The sequence below is a fragment of the Adiantum capillus-veneris genome, chromosome 30 (assembly GCF_014529385.1).
Source record: "Adiantum capillus-veneris isolate H3 chromosome 30, ASM1452938v2, whole genome shotgun sequence".
Classification (NCBI taxonomy): Eukaryota; Viridiplantae; Streptophyta; class Polypodiopsida; order Polypodiales; family Pteridaceae; genus Adiantum; species Adiantum capillus-veneris.
This window is the reverse complement of record NC_140960.1, coordinates 57,831,588-57,849,880: the sequence shown is the minus strand read 5'-3', so window position 1 is coordinate 57,849,880 and position 18,293 is coordinate 57,831,588. Positions and strand designations below refer to the sequence as shown.

General features: G+C 41.1%; 1 pseudogene; it reads right to left on the bottom strand.

Annotated features, from left to right (window-relative positions):
- Nucleotides 1-4,642: 4,642 nt before the first annotated feature.
- On the bottom strand, nt 4,643-5,255 carry LOC147418018 (uncharacterized; annotated as a pseudogene).
- Nucleotides 5,256-18,293: the final 13,038 nt, after the last annotated feature.

Here is an 18,293-nt window from a genome sequence, read left to right as displayed (position 1 = left end):
TTCTAAGTATGGGCTATCTTTTTCACGCCAAAAGATGGCTATTTTTTGCCTCAGCTCCAGTCTTCAACAAAACGGCCAAAAATAGGCTTGAAAAGAGGCGTCCTGCACACAAACGCATAAGAACAGCTAAAACACACCCCACACATGCGAGTCTACAATTCTCAGTCATTTTCAGTGAGGTGTAACTCCCAAATAGTTCCCAATTTGATCGGGGCCATCTCATATGAGTTTGTTTGTCTCGTCAAGCTTTTCATACCCCATCATACCTTTTGCATCGTTGTGTGCAAGTGATGCCATGCTCATGCATCCAACTATCATGATGATGAAAGCAGTGTTGACAAAATGTGCAATATGAGAGCGATTATCACTAATGTAGAAGTGATACTCGTGAATGATTACTCTCTCCTCTAGAGTGCTTGGTACACCATCCTCATCCAATTGTGCATGTCAATAGCTAATATGAACCATAATGGCAACCTAATGGAGGACACAAACAAAAATTTAGACTTAGAAAAATATAGCAAGCAAACAAAATAAATCACATACAAACTCAATAAGCAAGAGTGATGGGGTTGTAAAATACTTGCTCAGAGAAGTAATACTCTAATTGTATCTCCTGCTATGGTGTGAATGTATAATTTTTTTTATAAATGAATATTAACGTCTACAGAAGGCCAAAATGACCTATGAGACCAAAAAGGTTACAAACTGGTGAATCTAATACAATGTTTGTGTGCTAAAAAATACGGTACAATGTCTATGTGTTAAAAATGAAGACTAAAAAAGTGAACTGAAATGAAATGCTGAAATCAAGAGTCTCAAGATGTTTAGCATTGGTCGTTAACAAATCTCATTAATGTCCTCCACAGTGAGTGCTCTAACTGGACGTCTCCCATGTCATGCTAGAATAGTCCAATCCCTTAGATGCGGTCTTTGTCGATGTCTGATGACCCTCGTAGCCGTGGGCGTCTGAATCTCCCAAAATCAATGGCCTTGCCAGTCATAATACCTCTAGTACATATGAACTTTGAAGTCTAATGTGTGATGCTTGCTCATCTGATGTCAAGTCTATGGTCTGAAGAAGTCAGTGATCTCCCTCTATGAATGTCTCCCACTGTTTGAGCTCCTCAAGAGACCCTCCGTGTGTCTGCGCATCTTCAACAAAAACAGCCCAAGGCATCTCTGATCATGATATCTCATAACTCTAGCTAGTGGTCCAAAATTCTCTTCGAGTAGACAGTGGAAGCGGCCTCTGTGACGAGACACGGAACTACAGCAACTGAATAACAAAAAAATGCAAGTACACTGAGTAGACGCACGAAATCAAAGAGCTATATTGATATCAATTCACGGGTACAAGAAGAGCGTAGCTCGTGTCAAACCTCCCAACCACCCCCGAGCTATCTCACTCTCAATCTTGTTTACAATTCTCAACACTCTCACTCTCACTCTCAACCGCACTCTCACTCTCAATCACAATCTCAAGGCGCCATCACAGTCGAATAGCCTCCTTCTAAGTATGGGCTATCTTTTTCACGCCAAAAGATGGCTATTTTTTGCCTCAGCTCCAGTCTTCAACAAAACGGCCGAAAATAGGCTTGAAAAGAGGCGTCCTGCACACAAACGCATAAGAACAGCTAAAACACACCCCACACATGCGAGTCTACAATTCTCAGTCATTTTCAGTGAGGTGTAACTCCCAAATAGTTCCCAATTTGATCGGGGCCATCTCATATGAGTTTGTTTGTCTCGTCAAGCTTTTCAAGAGTTGTTTGATGCAAAAAATCCATCACCTTCTTAGTTTGGACCGAAAATTTACCTGCAAGTTGACAATTTCTACAAAAACAACTTAAAATAGTATTTTTTTACTTTTTCCCTAATCTACGGGCTGAAATGAGCATCAAAATGAAGGAATATGAAAAAACTTGAAGCAACAATATTTTCCTCGTATTGAGGACTACAATTTCTACATACAAAACTTTTCCAAATTTTGACCTTAGCACCCTTAAAACTGGCTCCCAAGAGGTGTCCCGGGTCAAAATTTGAAACTTCACGAAAACGATTAGAATAAAGTCCTATACTGTGGAAAAACGCTAAGATGAACAAACTTTACTCCAAACAAAATATATATCAAAATTTTGCCTTGTATATCATAGTATACTGGACAATGACATATGTGGTGTAGCTTTGTCTCTGGCTCTATATGACACAATTGAGTAGACTCATACTCCTCAAAATCTGTCAGTCTCAATCTCTAGCTGATGTGATGATGTCTACATCTAACCAATAGCACATCGTATCTTGGGATAAATGAGTGTCTATGTAAGGTTGGTCTGGTCACAATTCCATCCTCTATGAGTTGAAAAAGATGCTCTCTATAGAAATTCATCTTCGTGCCTAGCTCCCGCATCGGTTGTGTCCATGTCCTCCTAGTGTCTAACTAAATCAAATTCTGTCTGATGAGCCCGGTAATCTCAGTCTACATGAGGGACAAGGAGGGTGTGTCCAACAAATACTTGAAAAGGGGTAGTCTATCCATGCCGAACCCATGTAGTTAAAACCAAGTTGTCATGTGTGCATACCAGCAAGATGTGTCCCCCAGTGAGGCAAGCTGTCGAGAAGACTCCATAGCTAGATGGGCATATCTGTCTTTGGGGAGATCCCAAATACTGTGTATAAAAGAAACGGATCTGGTAAGTGCCTTTGTAACCAACAAGAGAGTAGCAAGCTCTACACGAATAATCACATGCCGTACGACGGCCTTGGCTCTAATAATACGAGATATCATAGAGACCAGAGACCTCTCCATACGTTACTACTAGCTCGACTATAATGGTCCCCATATATTCACCCCATAGAGCATAGCTTATGTGACCAAAGTGTCAAAAAGCCAGAGCTTTGTTTGAGGTTCTTGAAACTGAGCTTTGTTTGAGGTTCTTGAAACTGAACCCGCGAACACATTCTTTGCATCATCAAAAAGCGAGAGAAATCACCTTTATGCCATGAAAAGAGTGCATATAAACATGACAAGGATGCTTACATGCATGCCACCTCCATCTTCATTAGACAAGCGATGCGCTCCATCAATGTAGCCCAAAGTGGGGAGAAAAAGCGCAATGTCCACTCATCTCAGGGACCTGAATCAGACTCACATTCCCCCTCAAGAAACCTTTATCTCAAGCTCCAATCTCCTTAGCCATTATGGATTATTGTGAGTGTAAATGAAGAGCTGAAAAATGCGCTTCACCTCCTCTAAGCCATGGACACTTTTGCCTCTGAAGAACAATGGAACCCTTTGCCAACTTATGCACATGAAACATTGAGCAAGTGTACATACAAAACTGTTGGTCTTTAAGCATCGTCATGCCTTACATGCTTGTGGAATTGTGCAAAAATCTAAGAAGACAAAAAGCTCATGTCATGCTATTACCACTTGCAATGAAGCAAGAAAATTGTCAAGAAAGATGAATGTGCCTGCAATACATGTAAACCAACTGCCAACTTGCATTAATTAAGTCTACTTGTTATGAAGGTGAGGTGGCCAAGACTGACAAAAAGTTGAACTAGCGATTATTATCGTGGATGGTGATCGAAGAGCAACTCTTGAGTGGAACAAATTTGAGGTGGGATGACTAAGCAGAGTGGGTGCAAAGGTGGCTACATGACGCTGCTAGAGATACCTCAGATTGATTGAAAATGGTGGGCAATAGACATGGAGTTACCTTATACCATGCTATTTAATTTTTAAATTCTTACTATTTGGGGGACGGGGAGAGAGAGAGAGTGAGAGAGAGAGGTATTCTCAATTCAAAATCAAAGATCTTGAAGACCAACAACACGTTTATGTTGAGTCCAACCTAACAATAGGCTCAGTGCAAAATCTATTTCTTCTCCCTCCTCCTAAAATTAGGCATTCTTTGCCAAAAGTAATTAAAAGAATAGCCGTCTCTTCCTATAAGCATTTGCCATGATAGTGTGCACTAAGAAATTTTTATTGTCTCCATCCCTCACTCCCTCCCTCTTTAGACATAACCTTTAGACAAAATAGGTACTTAACATATGAGATGACGCTTGAGGTGTTGAAGAGGAATGCTAGATGTGTTTAAGGACAATGATGTATAATTAATATGTTTGATACAATAGGTGTTACCTTTTATGATTTGTTATTTATATGCATTTCGTTAGGTTTCGGTCGGTTTTATGATTGGTCGGAAAGTTTTGCTCAGACTTGTGCATTACGAAACTAAGAAACTAAATTGCGACTAAAATGGAATTCTCTTGAACACTAACAAAATACATGATTAACTAACAAAATACGTGCCAAGTATGGCATGGCATGGACGAGGTGATACCAACATTCGTACGACACCTGTAGTCAATTAACACTACAAACTGCTCAAACTTTGAAACCACCTTCAAAGTTTCAGAATTCCAAGATTTCTTAGTCTGACCACTACAGGCAGCCCTCGCAGAGACTTCACTAGTGTCCTCATTAGGATCCTTGCCGGTGTACCGTTGGTATTTGGTTTTTTCAAAAAGCTCTTGGGGTACACAAGACCACATCTCATATCTTTCTTGCTGCAAGCATTCATCAATCTTCAACAATCCTTTGACATTGTACCCATGCTTCCCCGATAGCCTCTTAAACACCTGGATGATAATGTTTTCCCCCATAAAAGAATCTGCAACCGAGAAGTTTAAATCCTCAGGCTTTACGTAAATTCCACGAGCTACGATCTGCTTTATCTTGCCAATGTCATCGAGCATCACCACCTAATAAGGTTCAGTGGTAACATTTTGGATTGACCGAGAACCTGATTCGGTCACTTTCTTCACACATACTTGGCCACCACGAGCCAGTACACGATGAACGAGCACCTCGAAACAGCATCCCCATAAACTTCCAATAGACTTATCATAGACAGCAGACTTAAGAAGAGCCATAATTCTGACATCAGAAGCTAGCTGAACTTGCTCAACTATCACTTTCTTGACGTGCTTGCTTGCGTAGTCAAAAACTCGATTTTAATAATCTCCCTGTTTACAGAAGATGTGCACAACCGATCGCTGACATCTGGCACAAACCCACCTGCTAAGATTTGCATTGCCTGATCAACATCCATCGCAAATTTAGCTACAGCCAGCTTAACCCGCATTAATCCCTCGGAGGATTTCTTCCTTAGCAAAACATAGCGTGCAACCCCACCTAATCTGTCATACAGCTTTAGTGCAGAAGCCTTGTCATTGACATCCATTGCCTGATATTCATCCCTGTAAGGCTCAAAGTCATCAGCTTGCTCCACACGGGCAAGTAGAAACGGCAGGTCTCACTATGCTTGCCAAACTCTTCAAAATTACCAGGCTTAGTTGAGCAAGCTTGGAGAATTTTGCAATGGTAATTTAAGACGGGCGCCTTGCTCTCCGTCCACAAGGAACTTTGGACATGTTATTATATAGCAACACCCATTGCGTTTTGTGTACTTCCTAGATAGAACTAGAAACTTTAGAGCTTTTTTCTAGATGGATCTAGCAAAATTATTATTTTACAGAATTTCCTATATGGTGAGTTGTAGTTTGCTACATGGAACTAACAAATTCAAAATGCCTCTAGATTTTCTAAATGGTAAGTATGTGGAGTTGCTAGATCCAAGTAGGAAATTCCAAATTTTTTATATGGTAAGTTAGTAATTGCTAGATGAAACTAGCAATTTATAAGCTCCGTTGGGTTTCCTATATAGTAAGTTTGTAGAGTTGCTAGCTACAAAGAGCAAAATTCTGAGTTTCTATATGGTAAGTTAAGAATTGCTCGATGGGACAAGCAATCTCAAGGTGCCTCTAGAGTTTTGTTATAGTAGCTATGTGGTTACTAGTTAGAGCCAGCAAATCCTAGGTCCAACACAATTACTGAATGGTAACTATCTACTGCTAAGCATTTACAATGAAAATCTAAGATTAGAATTGGTTTCCTATACGTTTCTTCTGATAGTCTGTTTGTTAACAAAGGCACAACATTTTATACATTTTATCATGTAGGAAATTATATTCTTTCTCATTGTATTTGATAGAGTGCTTAACATCATGAGCTTCTAGTGAACATGCACAAATATCTAGTTAGGTGAAGTTACAGAAAGGGGAAAGATATGCCTTTCAGGCATGTTTAGAGTAGTGTATTAAGGCAACTCAAATGTGGCTTGATAGTGTATGGCTCTATGTCTTGAAACTCTGGCTTAATGTACTGAAGAAAGCAAGTCAAGTGCAATGAGCGGGTTATGAAGCTTTAAGGCATCCATCTACATGTGTTGTGATACAAGGTTGCTTGCAAGCCATAATTTACATTACACTTGCCATATAGTCGAAATCGTTCATGATATTGTAAGCACTTTTTAACTATTTTTAGACTAGGCTCTAACACAAGCAATTCTAACTGCTTTATTTTTGCAGAGTTAATTCAACTTTTGACATCAGCTTTTATCTTCTTTTGTGTTTATTTGTGTTACACTGTATTGCCTTTGCAGGACCAAGGTGTTGATAGAGCGATTGAGCTCTAGAATAAAATATAACAACTTGTCATGCCTTCCTTAGCTCTACATGCCATCACCCTCAACATAATCGCATGTGCCATATTATGCTACAAGAAATATTAGCACTCTTTGAGCAACACCGCTTGGTTGAAGCTACTTGCCAAAGTTTGGCAAGTATAATAACGACCTCAAGGCCAACTTCTTCTTCTTGGAGTCTTTCATAAACTTCATCCAAGCCTAAGTAATAGCATGAGTGATTGTCAACAAAAAAACCCTTTTGGTTTCAAGTTTTACACTATTTTCAAATTTCTAGCAATTGTCCATGCAAGCTTCTTTTGATGGACTAGCTTTGTTACTTGTTTCAATGCTTCACTATATTACAAACTCCACCATAGTACTCTTTCCACACAAGCTAGAGCTCAATGATGTAGCTTTTCTTGAACCAAATATTCTAGCTATTCCAATCAACTACCTCGATCTCAATAGCATGTTCTCTCTTATAGAAGCTTTCAACAAAATTCCTTGGCATGTCATGCATAATGACTTTACCACAACATAGTGAGCTTCTAGAAGACACACCACATATCTAGCTAAGTGTGGTTGATGTCCTGATTCCTCACACCATATACTTACATATGTGCATTTTGAGGGTAGGAAATTACACCGATATTATGCAACAAAATCACCTATTTGCATACATCTTGACCAAAATGAGAATATATCCTTATGTAAGTTCACTTGTATTTTGATTGTTGGTTGCTATTTTTTTACTCTTTCACTTCTTCAAATTCCATCTCCTCTCTTCAACTATTTCACACTTAAAAGCTCAATTCTAGGACCTGATGCATGAAGTATATCAAAAGCAATCAATATGTCAAAAGCTTATGATGCCCAGGTTAACTTTTTCTATTCATGAAAATATCCTACGATGGGACCTACATGTTGATCGTTCTTCACCATTAAGTGGCACTCACCATGCTTATGTGTCATGCACCCTTAAAAGCCCACACAATTTGCAAAGTTTGAATTAAATTATGCAACTTAATGTTCACTACAAGAGGCTATTCATATTAGCGACGCTCACACAGCGACGCTCAAAAAAAAAATTCTCGGCGTCGCTATGAGCGTTGCAAATTTACAAGTAAATTTGCGACGCTCATAGCGACGCCGGCTGGGCTAAAAAAAATAACAGAGAGCGCCCAAAAACTCAGATCTCAGATCTGAGTTTTTCGGCGTCCTCAAGCAAGGAGCAGGTAACGCTCTCCCTCTCTCTCTCTCTCTCTCTCTCTCTCTCTCTTTCTTCTCCACACACACACACACACACACACGAGGAGAGGAAGGAGAGCCAGGTATGCTCCTTCCCTCTCCTCACTCTCATGTTCCCTTCCCCTCTTTCTCTCTCCCTCTCTCTCTCTCTCTCTCTCTCTCTCTCACACACACACACACACACACACACACACACAGTGTTTTTTTTTTTTTTTTGAGAGAGAGAGAGAGAGAGAGTACAAACATAAACAAAAACGCACACACACATACATAAACAAAGAATGCACACACACATTGAGAGAGGAAAAGAGAGAGAGAGAGCATGCATAAACAAAAAACGCACACATTGAGAGAGGAAAAGAGAGAGAGAACATGCATAAACAAAAAATGCACACATTGAGAGAGGAAAAGAGAGAGAAAACATTCATAAACAAAAAAACGCACACACATTGAGAGAGAAAGAGAGAGAAACTAATTTAACGTCGTAGGAAACTAATTAAAATTAAAAGACCTAAAGATCTAGCCGACGAGGAGTTGAACTCAAGACCTATTATTCAAGAGGGAAATGGCATAACCAATCTATCATACTTGGCATGGGTGATAGAAAGGTTATACCATTTATCTCTTTTTATTGGCACACACATCCACACACGCGCACACACACAAGAAGAAGAGAGTTATAACGTCGTAGGAAACTATCCTAAAAGACGTTAAAGATTAGGTTAGATGTAGACTTACGTTAAATTAGATTTAGGTTTATTTAAGTTAAATTAGATTAGATTTAGGTTTATTTTTAGTTAGATTTACGTTTATTTATGCTAGATTTAGATTTACGTTATATTAGATTAGATTTAGGTCTCCATAGACTGCGATGCCAGCATCAAGCGGGTGAAGAAAGCCCTCAATGGAATATAGGGTATTGCTGCCTTCACTCATGGTGGGCTCCGTCGATCCAAAAGTACTGGTGAAATGTCTTCAGAAGATAGGGAAGAAGGTGGATCTTCAGGGCGGCAAGAGTCACTACATCCCCGACAATGACCATCTAGACAACCTCTAGTCATTCAACAGCAACTTCAAAGTTAGTAACAAGAGCAAGAACGGTCCAAAGGGCCAATTGCTATCGTCAGATGTGGATGGAGATGAGGCTCCGAAGCTTCGACGTCGACGAGACGATCTTCACACTCGTCTAGACACCGGCACTCTAGTGGTGGCGGTGGCGGTTGTTGTGGGGATTCTGCCGTCGATGCCTCCACACCGCCTCGTGTTCGACGAGGCTCTTTACCCTCCCCTTCTTTGCCCGCCCCCACACCAGCCACAGCATTGCCATCTACGCCAGGTTTTGCGCGGCTGACTATTCCTAGCAGCTACACACCTCTACCTACTCCGCCAGGAGCCACCCCACTCGATACTCCTCGCTTCGGGGCCCAGACGCCGGTGGAGACACCTGACGTCCGCACCCCCATCGACACGCCGCTAGAGACCCCTGCCGGGACACCCAGGTTCACGCGTCACCGGCCAGAGGGCTTGCCTTACTCCGTCGACTTCAGCGGCGACATCATCATGGATGATGACGGCAAGAAGGTGATCTCGCGCATGCGTGGTCTTTGCTCTCAGCTGTTTAGACACTGCATACTAAACAAATGGAGTGAAGTACCAAGTGATTTAAAAAACAGAGTCATCAGCATACTTCATGATGAGTTTCCCGTTCCAACACGGGATCAGCGCTTCAATGAAGACCTGATGAAGATTCGAATGCGCGAATACTGCAAACACAAGCGTTCCGAAGTGCATTAAGCAATCAAGCATGGGTGGAACAGGCCAGATTGGCTGGCCAAAGAAGATTGGAATAATGCGAAGAAAGCAGCGCGCGAGAATCGCGACAAGTGGAAGCAACAAAAGGATGCAGCCAGAGCGCGAGTAGAGGCAGGGAGCTCGCACCACTTGGGGAGCGGTGGATGGGCATCATTTGAGGCCGATTTTGTAAGTGTTTTCGTATTGCTCTTTATGTTCGATAGTTTAGGGTTTATGAGTTTTTTAATTCTAACATAATGAAATCTTTGTATGTTTTGATAGTGGTCGATGACAGGACGTGATCCCACACCGTACGAGCGCGAGTACGCAGGCAGGAAGGGCTTAAACGCCCTGATGGACATTCTCACTTCTCGCGGCGGCATGGTTAGTATTAGGGTTTACTCTTTTCTATTTTTTGTATTGTTTTATAAATGTCGTTATATGTTTATACTTACTGAAAGCTGTCTTATTGTCTTTTTTTGCAGAATCCGACAGATACGCCGCTTGGACGCGATGAGACGTCTGACTAGACGACGTCAGTTTAGCCGTAGCTAGATAGCATTAGTTTAGGGTTTCTCATAGCTTATGTATCATGAGACGGATTTTATACGTCTTTTTGAACCATGTATATTATTACATTTGTCTCTGCAGTTCATTTTGCCAATCAATTCTTTATGCCTATGATGTTGTACAATTGTCATTATTACATTTGTAAATCAATTCATTTTGCCTATGATGTGTACAATTGTCAATTTTACGCTTGTCAATTTTGCAAACAATGCGTCTTGTGGGTGACTATTTTGGGTCTATTATCTACCCTTGCACTTTTTTTAAAAAGTGAATCAAGTACAATATGGTTGATGGGTGGCAGGACATTCAATGCACTGTCACCAAAAAAGAATTCTCTCAGGCGTCGCTATAACCGTCGCTATTTATGGCTTTGTAGCATCGCTATGAGCGTCGCTATAGACTTCTGTGTAAACGTCGCTATAACCGTCGCTATGACCCTCGCTATGAGCGTCTCTATATAGCGACGCATATAGCGACGCTCTCGTAGCGACGCTATTAGCGACGGTGGGGGTTATAAAAACCCAGTGTATTTCCATCGCTAACAGCGTCACAAGAGAACACAACCTCTTGTAGTGTGTTGTGGCTATAGATTTCAATGTATAATGAGTATTGTCACATACATGAGAGAGAGCAATGAGTGGTGTATGATCATTGTTCACATGTGTGTGTGTGTGTGTGATAGAGAGAGAGAGAGAGAGAGAGAGAAATGAAATGAAAATGAAATGTTATATTAACGTCTTCAAAAGGCCAAAGTGACCTATGAGACCAGAAAATTACAATGTGGTGGATCTGATGCAAAGTCAGAGTAACAAGATGACAAAAATGAAATGACAAATGTCACAATAAATTACTATGGAATCTTAAACTACTAGGTGTGAACTAAGAAGCTAGCTAGGATAGATAGATCACAAAAGATCCAGCATCGGTCTCGCTGGCGGATCTCATCAAACTCCTCCATGGTCAGTAGTCTGACCGAGCGTCGTGCATGTCGAGCCAAAGTGATCCGAATCCTTTGATGCAGCCTCTGCCGATGCTGTGTAGTCCTCCACAATCATGGGTGTCTGGATCTCCCCAGCTCAATCGCTCGATCGAAGAGTGTGCCTCTAGTGTGAGACGACGAGCTCTGCTGTGGTAGTAACTCCTCCGGTTGTCCAGTGGCAGCCCTAAAGAAATCTGTGATCTGTCTCTGAGACTGGCTAGCCTCTCCTCTCATCAGGCTCTCTCTGTGTCTGCGTAGCTCGAGCAAAAACAAACCCAAGCATCCTTGATCCTCGTACTGCATGACTCTGGAGAATGGTCCAAAGCCCTCTCTGAACAAGAAATGGAAGTGGCCTCGTATCTAGTAGTAGACGGGGCAGTGGCATGTGTAGTGCAACTCTGAGGCTCGATGTCACGCAGGGGGCATGTCCTGGCCTTTGCTGGTACTCCGTTGTATCTCCCAGTCTCAATCCGCAGCTGGTGTGAAGATGTGCGTATCTGGCCGATAGCACATCGTATCCCATGAGACAAGTGGGTGTCCATGTATCTGGGCCTCCTCACAAAACCATCAACCGTAAGCTGAAGGAGATGCTCTCTGTAGAAAGCCATCTTTGTGCCCAGCTCCTGTGCTGGCTGTATCCATGTCCTCCTGGTGTCTAGCTGGGAGATTTGTCAAATCATGCTCCTCGTATTTCATCAGCTGTTGATGGGTGGTATCCTGAGAGAGAGAGAGAGAGAGAGAGAGAGAGAGAGAGAGAGCGCCCTCATCCTGTCTTGCAGTCTACAGGAGAGAGAGAGAGAGAGAGAGAGAGAGAGAGAGAGAGAGAGAGAGAGAGAGAGAGAGAGAGAGAGAGATGGTAATCTTATTGATGTCTTTCCTTTGATAAAATCCATTAGACAGGGCTGCCATGTTGCCCCTTATTGTATGATGTATGCCATGATGCATTGGGATGGCTGGTGGAGGCAGAATTGGAGGCAGGCAAGATAAAAGGTATCCCACATCCCTGGTGCAGCAATTTGCTAATGATACAAATGCTCTAACGAGGTAGGAATATGAGCGATCTATTACCAGCTAATCAAGGATTAATAGAAGATGGTCAAGTTTTCAGTTGTATCTAAAACAATATGCATGAATGCGCCAATCCATTGTTGTTGGTCAAGTCAGGTCCATAGCAAAATCAGGGTATACCCAATAGTTGATTGCTACTGGGGTGTCCATGGTAGCTTCTTCATCGACTTGGTCTCACTATTTCTCTACACTATGAGTTGCAAAGAGGGTGTTAGAGGTATGTCATCTCAAGTAAATTGCCCGATAAAAACCCATTATTTATTTTGGCTTTTAGGGATTTACTCTACTTATTTGTGGGTAGGGAAACCTATAGATGGGAAATAGAGGTATGTTGACTAAATTTGAAGGTGTTCTCACCTTCAAATTCAATTTTAGAGGTCAATCTCAAAATTTATAGGGGGATTACACTAATCCTAGGCCATGTAACTTCAACCTAGAGCGTAGGAGGACATTGGCCGGACATAGTTCAACTTCAACTTAGAGCTTGCGATAGTGGCCGGACACATTTATCCCAAGAGATCTTAAAGATCTATTCGACGAGGAGAGTTGAACTCAAGACTTGTTATGAGAGAGAGAGAGAGAGAGAGAGAGAGAGAGAGAGAGAGAGAGAGAGAGAGAGAGAGAGAGAGAGAGAGAGAGAAATGAAATGAAATGAAATGTTATATTAACGTCTTCAAAAGGCCAGAATGACCTATGAGACCAAACTGATACAAAAGTGGTGAATCTGTTACAATGTCTGGATACCTTAGTACTAAAGTACTAAGTGTGAAGGTAAATGTGAAAAACTAAATACAAAGTATTAAATAAACTTCTTAGGAGCCTTCTGGGTGTCTGGCTAGAATGCTTCTAATCCTTTGTTGTAGTCTCCTCCGGTGAAGTGTGCTTCTGCATCTTGGTCGTGGTCGTCTCGATTTCCTAAGTTCAATCGCTCTGTCAATTAGGGTGCCTTTGGTATGAATGTGGGTACTCCTTTGTGTTGGCTGTTGGCCTCTTGCTTCCCCTTCCACTCCTGCTTCTCTCGATTCGAAGAAATCTGTGATCTGCCTCTGAGGCTGTAGTGCTCTTTGTCTTCTCATTAGATTATCCCTGTGCCGATGTAGTTCCAGTAGGTACAAGCCTAAGCATCTTTGATCTTGGTATTGCATGATTCTATCTAGAGGTCTAAAGCCTTCTTTAAAGAGGCAATGAAAACGCCCATGTATCTCATAGTATACTGTGCAGTGGCATATATAGTGTAATTCTGTCTCCGGCTCCATTCCGCATAACTTGCAAATTCTGCTTCAGGTGGGATTCCCCTAAATGTGCCAAATTCAATTTCCAACTGGTGTGAGGATGTACGAATCTGACCAATAGCACATCTCAAACCATGAGACAGGTGGGTATCCATGTAACTCGGGTGAATCACAAATCCATCTCCAGATAGTTGTAGGAAGTTTTCTTTGTAGTCGGCCATCTTCGTGCCCAATTCTTGTGTAGGGTCTACCCATGTCCTCTTAGTATCCAACTGTATAAGATCCTGTCGGATGATTTTATTAATCTCCGTTCGTGTAATTGCCAGTGATGGAGCCTCAAGAGAGTATTGGAAGGGGGGTAATCTTTCCATAGCTTAATATCGTTCCGTTTTTTGTTTGAATTTCCTCTTGGCAAATTCAAGGAAAGGAATTGTGTATGTTTGGAAAAATAATGTTTTCGAACACTACTTGGCTTTGTGTTAAGATGCTCGACAATGACAATGTCAGCCGGTTTAGGGTTGGCAATTTACAATGTAGAGGTAAATCTCAAAATTTGTAAGTGGGATTACACTAAACGGCTTTTTTTAATCATGAAGAGAGAGAACTTACGCATCTTGTAGTCATGGACTCATTATGGAGAGAGAGAGAGAGAGAGAGAGAGAGAGAGAGAGAGAGAGAGAAACTTTGGTCCCAATAAACGAACTAGGGATATTCTTTTGACTCTAGCACATAACATGAGGGCCTACACTTTGGCATACATGACTCAAAATAGGTATACATGCATACATGCTCCAAGTGGGACCTCACATAAAGGTTACGATAATGGCCATAGCCCATACCCTTCCCCTTGGGCTTTGGACTATGATCGAGATAATCGACAACTAAGGAAGACATACACCACCCCCATGACCCGGGGGGGGGGGGGGGGGGGGGGGGGGGGGGGGGGGGGGGGGGCGTTGGCCTTTAAAATGATAGGACAGGCTAGAGCCCAATTGTTGGTAGACATAGGTATTTGCTATGGATGCAAAAGAACCATGGAAGACATAGACCACATGTCTGTTAATTGTAAGACATAGACCACATATAAACCATCCACTATCTAAATGGGCGGGGGGAAGACTTATGGGCATTTGCTGTAGATTGAAAAGAACCGTAGAAGACATAGCCCAAGTGTTTGTTAATTTATTAGGACAGTGAGTGGGTTGCTTGTAATAAGCACACCATTTAGAGAGAGAGAGAGAGAGAGAGAGAGAGAGAGAGAGAGAGAGTCATGTGTGTGTGTGTGAGACATATCGGGACATATCAAATCTGTTAAAGATGCTAATGGATTTGTGTTAAAGATGCTAATGTTTTGACTATGAAGATGCTAATATTCTAAATCCGTACTATTCTTTTCATTGTTCTTTGGTTGCTAGTTCAAAATGTCTCTTCAAAATCACTTGTCCACTGGGCTTCAAAATGATGGAGAACGAGCTTTCTTTTTACGAACATTTTCTCGTTAGCTACGAGAAAATCTAGCATCACAATATTGCCAAGATCTTTTGCAACGCTCGGAGATAAAAGTGTTATGGCCAGAAATAAGATATAACTTATTTTCTAACGGGAAAAAAGTTTGGAATATACAAAATATTTTCTTGACGATTTGGTTGATTGGGATGGAAATTTAAACGTAGTGTTGGCAAAAGAAAAGTTAGGCCTTATCAAATATTACAAAGTGACCCACTATGGAGGTGGAAACATGCCTTTGTCATTGATGAACTATAGAATGAGTATGATAATCCGTCTCATTCCGGCTAAAAGACTTTGTACTTATGAAAAGCCTTGGTAGATTCAAAATAAGTTACATAGAAGAATGCTTTTATGAGATCATTTACTTATTGTGAAGTTAAAGTAATTTATGTATTTTCATGTTTGTTTATTTCTCATAGCATTGAAGTGCTTAACTTTGTAATGGAGAGAGAACTTATGTTTGATGAATGGGCTAGTACCTCTTGGAAAGCCATAATTTATTTCTCTTAGAGCATGTTGTGTCGTAGCTTAATGAATATTACAAACATGGCTAGTTATTTTTCTTTGAGAGTTATGGAGAGAACACAATTTTGGAAGTGTGATTGCAATTATCTTTGCAAGCATTCTGACAATGACTGGTGCCTTGTAACCAAGCGTACCTTTTATCACCACAAACAACAAGATGTTCTAGGAAATCTCCATCATTCCATTAGCAAAAAACAAAAAATGGATTCAGAACAAAGACTAGATCTTGTCAATGACCTGAGTGATAGTAGAGCAATTAACCATCTAGCCGAACACATTGATGCACCCCATAATGCAACACCTACCCGAGCCATGGGACAAGGCAAGAAGCCCAACAATTCTCAAAGAAATACATGGTGCACATGTAACATGTATTGTGCAGGTGGTAGACAAGTTCATGCATCAACCTATTATCGCCATCAAGCTTTGGCACATAACTTTGAAAGCTTCAAAAATAGTTTTGGATTATCTTCTCCACTAGATTCAGAAGGAAACATGGAAGACAATGATGAACATCAGGCTCAAGTCTCTGAGTTTGATGGTGATGGCAATGACATCATTGATGAGCCAATGTCTATTAGTGAGAATGAAGAAAATCAATCTTCTCCTCTATACTTGGAGCTAGTTGAGAGGATACTAGAGCTCCAAAATTTATGGGATGAACATAAACTACCAATAGGTGTGCAAGATAGAATGCTTCGCATCCTATTTGGAGACTTGGGGGGGGCTAGAGTGATTAAAAATGCTTCCAAGAGAAGCATGGCTAGGCTATTAGTTCAACTTCCTCCTACATGGGAAGATGACCTTGGAGGGATTCAAATTCCGGCTTGTTGGGATCAATTGCAAACCATGCTTAAAGGTCTTGGCATGGTTTCTTCCTTGCGCTATCGCATCTGCACAGGTAGTGATGTATCTAAGCATCCACCCAAGCTTCTTCAACAAGGCAATGAGGACAACTTTACAGGAGAGGTTCTTAAGTGCACATGTGAAGGTGGATCATTATCATCAAGGCTTAAACATGATTGCTTGGAATGCTGCGAGAAGTGTCCAGTTTGTGCCAAAGCAAGGAAATCAATGCTTTCCTTTGACTACATTCCCATCGGGCCTCAACTAAAGTTATTGACAAAGAGTAGCACTTATTGCCACGAGCTACTATGTTTATGGAGGCACAAAGAAAAATGGCTCAATGGAGATGCAATTAGCAACCAAAGAAGCATTGTTGATTTTTGGGATGGACAAAAATTCCAAGAAGTCAAGGACTTTTGGGATCCATCAACATCTTATGAGCTACCGGTTGTCTGCCCTAATCCTCTTTGCAAGAAGTCTTACACTACTTTTCCTACCAGTAGACGTTATAAAGCTCTTCAAAATGTTGTGGGAGAAGAGTACAACTTTGTCTACATCGAGTGTAAAGAGGACATTGTGTGTAAAAGGAGCCTACAAAAGGTACATAGAAGCATCACATTGTTTTTTTTTTTTAAGATCTCATGATTTCAAACCAAACTTATTTTTTGGGTTGCCATGTGAATAGGGTGATCCTCGAAATGTAGCATTGTTGCTACATTGGGATGGATTTTAGACATCACAAACAACCCAAAAGAGTTGTGGGGTAGTAGAGGTCATGGTGTTGAATCCAGGAATCAAGTCTTCCATTGATATCTTGCCAGTTTTGTTTATCCCTCAAAGTTGCAAGAAAATTATGAAGGTTTCTGGTGAAGTTTTTGGGACATTTTTGGAACCTTTGCTAGATGAGCTGGAAAGCCTATATCTAAATGGTGTGGAGGTGTTGTATGACTATCCCATAGAGAAGATCTTTGGTGCCAATCAACAAGGTCTTTCAAAGCTATGTACGCTATGCGCTATGGTCATGATGGTTACAGGCGACCATCCGGCACAGTGCAAAATAGGCCTCTTCAAGAATGGAGGACAAGAGTTTTGCAGGCGTGATAAACCTCAAGCAACTCTAGTACAACCTGGTATAGGATCAAAAGAGGGGCGATACATCTATAATGAAAATTGCGACAAGCTAGATATCCACCTTCAAAGAGGACCATTGAGGAGATGACAAAAGCTCTTCATGAGGCTAAACGATGTTGCACAGACAAAGAAAAGGAAGCATCATGGAAAGAAGCTGGTCTCTCAGGAGAGTCCATACTCTGGAGATTATATGATCTATATGGATTTGATCTCTCTCTAGATTTAGTCTACGACCCAATGCATATCTTATCATTGAATGTATTCAAGAAATATATCTCACATTTATTTGAAAGTGTTGAGGCTCCTTTGAAGAAAGAAATCGATGTTGCTGTGTGTGTTGTTAAAAAGGCAGCACCTACCTCCATTCGATATGGACGTTGGCCTAACTCCCCAAGTATCTACTTTGCAAGCTTCAAGGCAGAGGAGAACCAAAAGTTCATCCAGTGGTGTCTACCATATGTTTTGAGAGTTGTTAGTGGCATTCCTCCTGAAATGCATGTTTTGGGATTTTTGCTGATTGACATTGCACACAGCTTCTACAACCATAGTAGAGATAATGGATGGTCTGTGAAAGACATAGAAGTTGTGAAGACATTGCTACAATCATGGAGAGTTCGAAATGAAGAAATATTTGGTGCGAACTCATCACCTCTAGAACATGTAGCCGGTATGTATATCTTGATTAGTTAACAATAAGTTTGATATATTTGTTCAGGAGAACAATCTCTTGATAACTTGTTTATAGGTAATGGTGAGATGCTTGAAGATGTCTTGCACCATGGGTTGCATGACTGCTTTTGGTGTTACATATTTGAGCGTCTTGTAAAGGCATACAGCTACATCAAAACAAATAAC